Raw genomic sequence first — 8,682 nt, 5'->3', positions numbered from 1 at the left:
GGCCGCATGTTTTCATTCCATAGACTTAGAAACTTCAATTTTGTACACCACCAAGGGATCCTGTACATTAGAACATGACATAAATTTCAACTTGATAACTCTAGGCGCGAGAAGAATGCGTTTTAAGTGAAGAATCCATAGTACGAGCTTATTTATGAACTTGAGTTACAAATTTCGTGATCTTCTGTGGAGAGCTAGAATTTCATAGCCACCTTCGGACTACTTTTTTTTTTTGATGATCGATAGACTTGCTTCACAGGTCAAATCCAAACATTCAGATTAAGGCCTACAGTAATTAGAAGGCTTATCCAATGCCAAATGCCGCCAGTTGAGATGGATGTTATTGTCGTTCTGAATACTAACAGTCGGAAACAAAGAATAGTTATCGGTAATTTCGTAGTAGTCGTAATTTTATAATAGTGCCTGGTAACGTTTTCCACAGAATACTTTAACACTTGATAAAATAAGTGGGTGATAAGGACAGACAAGCAAGCAGTTGTTCCCATGTACTTCAAATTATATATTGCTGAGTCTGTTAGCCGTCTTTGTCAGCTGTTTTCAAATTTTCGAAAGTTGTAGGCTTGTATCAGTTTATCAGTTCTGAAATTTGCGTTACACTACAGGTTTTCATAAATATGACATAGTGGCGCACCTATAAAATATGTAGGGAGGAAAAAAAATTCGCGCCTTGCCCCCTTCGTCCTATCTCGACCAACCGCCTGCTCTCGACACTCGGGAGTTACCGACTAGTGCTGCCATCAGGTGGACGAGGTGGAAACAGTGCTGCCGCCCACCGCGCGAACTAGCAGTGCGTTTGCCGCCTGCTGTCACGAGGACTGTTCAATCGCTTTAGTTGTTTTCATAAGTAATTACGTGTTATAGGTGTGGATGAACATTTTGAAAAAAGGAAAACGGTTTTTAGTAGGATACACTTTGATTTCAGTGTTTCGAAGAAGTGTCCGCTGGCTGCTCTTGCAAGAGCACATTGTTTACATCCATCGTTGTCAGTGCCTCCGCAACTGCATAGGGTGACAACCCGACATGGTTGCATGCGATGAATCGCGAAACAAGGTGCCCGTAGTTTCTTCTCACACCAGCGAGCCAGGCAATACGTGTGATACGAAATTGCAGGAAACACCGACGATGGCTTTAGCAGGACGCAGAATATAGACGGTAAGTAATTGTGAAATAATAATTCACTGCGCAAATTGTGTTTGCGGTGCTGCGTTTACTTAACGCACGGTAGTCGTTAACACAAGATAATGTGATTGTATTAGCGTAAGTTGTTCCTCGTAGCAAATAATTACTGCTCGTGCCTTTGGACACCCCTGTGGAATGTCTTGCCTCGGGGCACAATCAACCCAACGGAGGCAGGCTGTCTTGGGGCACGCACACGGAAAATTCCTGTTTCGATTAAAACATATTTCGAGGCTGCACTTGGTGTATGCACTGTGTATTGTTATTGCACTGTGTTTTGTATTGTTATTGAGGAGAGCGATGATCTTCCTAAGTGGCATCGCATACTGCAGTTGCTGTGGTGATTATTTAACTTTATTTTCCGTGCTCAACAGTCTTCATACGTCGAGTTATTAGGTTGCGTTAAATACTTTCTACAGTGCCTGTGAGCAACATCAGATTTCTGAGAAGAGACAGAGTCGACTCCAATTCGTATAGTCAACCTACAGTGCACACTACGCAAAGGTAGTTTTTAAATATGAGACATGAATATACGTTCGTGGATTATTTGAAAGCGGGAGTTCTGATGTTAAGGAAGATTTCTGTACTACCCTCTCTCGTTACTGCCATTCAGATAACCAGACGCACAAACGTGTACACACGCCACTCAACAATTTTTATGACAACAGTGTGCATTTTTTCCCGGTAACAGTTTTGTAGCCCTGTGATAATAGATTGTGCAATAGACAGTATGCAGTATGTGAAGTAATTGTTGCAACAAAGAAAATTAAGTTGTGTCAGTCTCAGTACAGAATAGCGCATCCTGATGTCGTGCTCGTTGCTAATAACACTGATTCTAATCGTCATCCAAAACATGGAGCAGACGAGACTGTAGATCATGTATAGCGGTGGATGCAATTTTTCTTAACCTTCGAAGAGCATTAAACTCAGTAATACATGAAATCGCACTTGAAGATTTGCACCAATATGGGACACCTAGTCAGCTGTGAGACTGTCGAAGAATTTGATTAGCAGAACAAAACGCATTATCCGGAGGCAGATTATTACCAACAGGCACCGACGTAACTATCGGTGCGTTTCAGGAAAGCGTATTTGGACTGTTCCTCCTCATAAATTACATTTATCGTTTAGACAGTAAAATTATTTTTATGTTTAAATAATGAAAAACTGCATCAGTTGCTTATTTTTTCATGCTTAGCATACATAACACGTTTCGAGAGTTAATTCTCATTTTCATGTGCATTTGTTTACATGAATATTCTGCTGATGTTTGCAATATTCATGTAAACAAATGCACTTGAAAATGAGAATAAATTTTCGAAACGTGTTATGTATGCTAAGCATGAAAAACTTAGTATCTGGTGCAGTTTCTCATTATTTAAATCGTGAATGACACAGCTGCAGACTTCCCTAAAATATCGTTTATGATGAACGAAATTAAGAATTTGGATTATTTTAATTGTATATTGGCCACATTAGAAGTGTAACTCAGAAACATAGGGTATGGTAACATAAAAATGTAACAGCATTACAGGATTAGAGAATCACAACTGGATACAGTCCATTTCACCCGTATATACTTCAGGATATAAAATGTGGTGAACAAACAGATTCATTTGTGGGCTGAGCAAATGATGTCATGAATATAGCATTCTGTACGAAGGGGATTGGGGAAAACAAAAGAGAAATCTCCAGTGCAATGTATAACAAGAGTCCATAGGTTTGATACTTACAACGTATCTACAGTGGGTGTCGTGTTCATACAAAAAACGGCAATACGGTTGATAGCTAGTTTGAGACTCGAGACAGTTTCAAAGATATTTAGAAAAGTTTGAACTGGGGGGGGGGGGGGGGTTCTATCAGAAGGGTGCTAAATTAGATGCGAACGTAATTACAAAATTTCAAGAACCAGTGTCGAACATTTTGCAACCACATCCATATTATACTGATCGTAAAAAAAAAAAGGGATAACTACTGCTCACATCCAAGCATTTTCTTGTTATTCTTCGACCTTGAATGCCGAAATAACTGTTAAGAAACAAGAAATTCTTTGTGGCATGGAAACTCCACATCGTTGGCTCATAGTTGCCAAGTACTGAGCACCTATTGCCCACGTACATTTAGTGGAGATTGGAAGTTGGTGATTTGTAACCTGTCATGCTGGAAAATGCCATGTCCAGTGAGGAAAGGATTAGCTGTGACGCGTCGCAGTTGAGAAGCTAGAGTATAGATGCCAGCAATTTTTATATATATCATCTGTAATACTGGTACGCTAAGGCCCCAGAAAAACCTAATGCAAAGTTGTGTCCCCTGGCATGTATATGCTCATGGCGCACGTCTCCCAGAAGACAGTGTTGAATTGTAGATACTCTGACACTTCGACTGATGACCACAGATGTTAAGTCCCATAGCGCTCAGAGCCATTTGAACTTCCGACACTTCCATCGAAGTGACTTGACACTAAAAGAGATTCACCTAACAGGGCAACTCGTCTTTGTTGCTCAATAGCCCAATCACAATATTTTTTTCAGTACTGCAGTGGTAACACCGTTTCGCATCAGATCACGCAAGTTAAGCGCTGTCGGGCTTGGCTAGCACGTGGATAGGTCACCATCCAGGTGTGCCGAATGCTGTCGGCAAACGGAGTGCTCTCAGCCCTTGTGAGGCCAATTGAAGGGCAACGTGAGTGAGAAGTAGTGGCGCCGGTCACGAAAACTGACAACAGCCGGGAGAGCGGTGTGCTGATCACAAGCCCCTCCGTATCTGCATCCAGTGACGCCGAGGATGACATGGCAACCGTCGCTACCATTGGACATTCAAGGCCTGTTCGGGCGGTGTTTGTTTGCTTTTGTCCATTGAACTGACAATTGCCGGTGATGTTTGCTCAACATAAACTAGCTCCATTTGCCCATGGACGCTGAAGCGCCCAAGAAACTGGCATAGGCATGAGTATTCAAATACACAGGTATGTAAACAGGCAGAATATGGCGCTGCATCGGCAATGCCTATACAAGACAACAAGTGTCTGGCGCAGTTGTTAGATCGGTTACTGCTGCTGCAACGGCAGGTCATCAAGATTTAAGTGAGTTACAACGTGGTGTTATAGTCGGCACAGGAGCGATGGAACACAGCAACTCCGAGGAGCCGGCACGGTAGCTCAGCATGTTCGGTCAGTGGGCTGCTTGCCCTCTGTAATAAAAAACGGATTAAAGGAATCAACTTGAACGGATGTCATCTGACGTCCGCCCAGACCAAACGCAACGAACAGTAACGAAAAAAAAAGAGGTAGCGTCCGCAACTTGTGGTCTCGCGGTCGCTTTCTCGCTTCTCGAGCACAGGGTCCCGGGTTCGATTCCTAGCGGGGTCAGGGATTTTAACCTGCCTCGAGGTGACTGGATGTTTGCGTTGTCTTCATCATTTCATCATCATTCACGAAAGTGGCGAGATTGGGCTGAGCATAGGCTGGGAATTTGTATGGGCGCTGATAACCGCGCAGTTGAGCGCCCCACAAACCAATCATCATCATCCGAGATAGCGATCAAGTGGGGATTTTCTCGTACGACCATTTCAGTAGTGTACTGTGAATATCAGGCATCCAGTAAAACATCAGCCCTCCGATATCTCTGCGGCCAGGAAAAGATACTGCAAGAACGGGACCAATGACGACTGAAGGCAATCGTTCAACGTGACAGAATTGCAACCCTTCCGCAAATTGCTGCAGATTTCAATGCTGGGCAATCAACAAGTGTCAGCGTGCGAACAATTCAATAAAACATAATTGATATGGGCTTTCGAAGCCGAAGGCCCACTCGTGTACCCTTGATGACTGCATGACAAAAAGCTTTATGCCTCGCCTGGGCCTGTCAACACCGACATTAGACTGTCGATGGCTGGAAACATGTTGCCTGGTCGTACGAGTCTCGTTTCAAATTGTATCGAGCAGATGGACGTGTATGGATATGGAGACAACTTCATGAATCTATGGACCCTGCATGTCAGCAGGGGACTGTTCAAGCTGGTGGAGGCTCTGTAATGGTGAGGGGTGTGTGCAGTTGGAGTGATACGTCTAGCTGTGACTCTGACAGGTGACACACGTAAGTATCCTGTCTGATCACCTGTATCCATTCCAATGCACTTGGGCAGTTCCAGCAGAACAATGCGATACCCCACACATCCAGAATTGTTACAGTGTGGCTCAAGGAATACTCTTCTGATTTTAAATACTTCCGATGGCCAGCAAACTCCCCAGATGTGAACATTGTTCGACATATCTGGGATGCCTAGCAACGTACTGTTCAGAAGAGATTTACGGACAACTTGCAGGATTCATGGTGTCAATTCCCTACAGCACTACTTCAGACATTAGTCAGGTCCAGGCCCTGTCGTGTTGCGGCATTTCTGCGTGCTCGCGGGGTCCTACACGATTTTAGGTAGGTGTGCCAGTTTCTTTGGCTCTTCAGTGTAGAAAGCAGCGGTTCAGGCCGTAATCTCTGACGTCTGCAAGGTATTTCTTGCAATTCCAGGCTGATGCCAAGTGAACCAAATGCTAGATTGCAGAATATCGGAGCAGCATTATTATTTTATTCAGAACTCTCTAGAAGATAGAACTCATCGCGTCATTTTAAAGTTGCGAACATTACTGTTGTAAAAGTAACTTCGGTAATACCCCAAAGGCTGATACATTTCACGAAATATTTAAATGACCTAGTGGATAATAGCGAAAGCTCTATGAGGCTCATAGCTGGTGAATCTGCTGTGGGTAGGAACTATGCCCAATACAGGAAGATTTGCAGACAGTCGAGGCTTTTTGCAGGGACTGACAACTATTGAGCTTCAACACAATTATACAATACAAACAGTAAGAATAGTAAGCAAGACTCCTTATTGTTACTTACACTATTTGCGAGAGGCTCTGCATATAGCAGCAATAGTTACTTACTCAGTTGCATGAAAAGTGAATGCCAAACTGAGATTCATTAGGAGATTATTAAGGGGGTGTAATTCATCCATGAAATTACATAATCGATCGAGTCTTGTTCGTCCGTCTGGGATGTTTACCAAATCGAATTAATTGGGAAGACGCAGAGCGCCCAAAGAAGAGTAACGCTTTTCCTAATGTGTTTGTCTGATAAACGCGAGAACATCACGGGGAAGAGAAGCATTGTGCATCTTGAAGAAGAAATTTGCATTTAAAATGCCGAGAGCTTATATCCCGAGATTAATCAGGAATCATGTTTCACCCTCCCACGATTATCTAACGAAATGACCATGACCAGAAAACACCAACTACTTACCGGCCATAAGGTGGCTCCCGGAGTATAGACGTAAATATACATTGCCGCCGGCCGCTGGGGCCGAGCGGTTCTAGGTGCTTCAATCCGGAACCGCGCAGCTGCTACGGTCGCAGGTTCGAATCCTGCCTCGGGCGTGGATGTGTGTGATGTCCTTAGGTTAGTTAGGTTTAAGTAGTTCTAAGTTTAGGGGACAGATGACCTCAGACGTTGAGTCCCATAGTGCTTAGAGCCATTTGAACACTGCCTGAAAAGAATTAGTACACACTTTCAGAGGTTTCCTGTTCACTCAGAATTTATTGTTGCAACGGCGCATATGATGTCCATGAAATGATTACATTTACAGATCAATAGAATCAGCGGTTCTGAGGTACCAGGTATCAACCCATGCTGATATACCAGTATTAGTACGGGTGGCAATGCAGGTGCTGGCTCTGATATCCAGTCGATTGTACAGATGGCGAATACTGTCCTGGGATACGTTATGCTTCGCCTGCTCGACTTGTTCACGTAGTTCTGTAACACTTGTTGGTTGACGAGTCGCACAAGTCATTCTCGTCCCATCATATCCCACACGTGCTTGAGTGGAGGCTAGTCCAGAGACCATGGTGGCCAAGGAAGCTGCTGCACGTCATGCAGAAAAAGTTGAGTGTCATGGACAGGGTGTGGGTGAGCATTATCCTGTTGGAACAACACATCGCCTTCCTGGGGCAAGAATGGCAAAAGAACAGGTCTAAGAACATTCTGCATGTACCTGGCGCTGGCTAGCGTTCCCTCCAGAAACATCGAAGGTGAACGAGAGTTGTAGCTCATCGCACTCTAGACCATACGGCCTGGGGCGGGGGCCAGTGTGTCTTGGAAGACGAGACGGCGCGCACCAGGTCCATGTCGTACACGCAAACGACCATCACTTGCGTGCAGGCAGAATATGCGTCCATTGCTGAAAACCAGGGCGTGTCATTCCATCTTCCAAGTGATCCTCTGACAGCGCCAATCGAGCTGTCCAAGTCAATGCCGTGGCGTAAGGGAAGACAGGCTATAATCCGTTCGCCATAAGAATAAACCTGATGTAAACATTGCATTATGTATTCTTGCGCCTTTTCTGGAACCTCATTGGATTTCCGTTTCACGTGGGCTGCAGCCAAGCTGTCTCGAGTACTGTCAAGTACGATAATAAGGGTACGTTTTGTACTCTGCTTTAGTCGCACAGCGATAATACGTGACAACAGCTTTACCGGCGCATGTAACTTGGACAGCACTGGCCATTCAGCTGATACAGCTAACCTGCAGCGAGGTGGCCAACTGCAGTTCACACGCAAAAAGAGACAAGCAGAGGTGGACTAAAGCTTCGAATGTCATTTAATTTTTAAGCAGAATGAAATAAGACACTGCAAATCTCCCACAACGCGCTCCTTAGACGACTAGACCGAAACCGCAACACGTTATCGTTTTAAGCTAACGTACTATTGTAATTAGAAACAAGAATATTTCTGACGTAACCATAGGGTAATTTTTCTACATAAGCTGTGTGTAACGTAGGAGAGTACTGAAGCATTTCACCGTATAGTTAAATACTGAAGCCACTGAAGGTATTACTTACAGTCAGTCGTCTGGTAATCTCTTAACTCCTTCCTTATCCGAAACACAGAAATACATTTCAGTTCTGGAAGCGTCACCTGCTGCGTTGTTAACGAGCCTATCAACAACAGAAACCATGAAGCCAACCAGGCGCAGCTTTTCCTCTTCTTTTATGACGAGCCGTTCTATATCCCGCCAGAGTTTGGCAGTGAGGTGTGAAAAAGCTGCGTGCGTTAGTTCCAGTACGTCTAGCAGCTTAACAGTGTTGTTACTTCTCGGGCCAAATCCCGCAGCTTGGCTCCAGATCATTTCTGTTGGGTTCGTATTGTAATGGTACAGCAGCAAATCTAAAAATGCAGCGTTAGTACAATGTGTTCGATGCTGTGAAAATCATTGTCGCTCATGTTTCTACGATACGTATCTACCTCTGTTGTATCAAACGCCGGCCGGTGTGGCTGTGCGGTTCTAGGCACTTCAGTCTGGACCCGCGTGACCGCTACGGTCGCAGGTTCGAATCCTGCTTCGGGCATGGATGTGTGTGATGTCCTTTGGTTAGTTAGATTTAAGTAGTTCTAAGTTCTAGGGGACTGATGATCACAGATGTTAAATCCCATAG

At 44.3% G+C, this 8,682-nt stretch overlaps 1 protein-coding gene across 2 annotated transcripts in view; it reads left to right on the top strand.

Moving 5' to 3' along the window:
* The first annotated feature begins 813 nt into the window (after window positions 1-813).
* LOC124788028 (ankyrin repeat and BTB/POZ domain-containing protein 2) overlaps window positions 814-8,682 on the top strand; it is a 644,871-nt gene continuing 637,002 nt past the window's right edge. For both annotated transcript variants that reach the window (XM_047255090.1, XM_047255089.1), the window contains exon 1: window positions 814-1,173. The gene's annotated coding sequence lies outside the window, so the exon portion shown is untranslated. The remainder of the gene's footprint in view (window positions 1,174-8,682) is intronic.

This window comes from Schistocerca piceifrons, chromosome 3 (assembly GCF_021461385.2).
Source record: "Schistocerca piceifrons isolate TAMUIC-IGC-003096 chromosome 3, iqSchPice1.1, whole genome shotgun sequence".
Classification (NCBI taxonomy): domain Eukaryota; kingdom Metazoa; phylum Arthropoda; class Insecta; order Orthoptera; family Acrididae; genus Schistocerca; species Schistocerca piceifrons.
The sequence above is the reverse complement of the archived record's forward strand: the minus strand, read 5'-3'. Positions and strand labels throughout refer to the sequence as shown.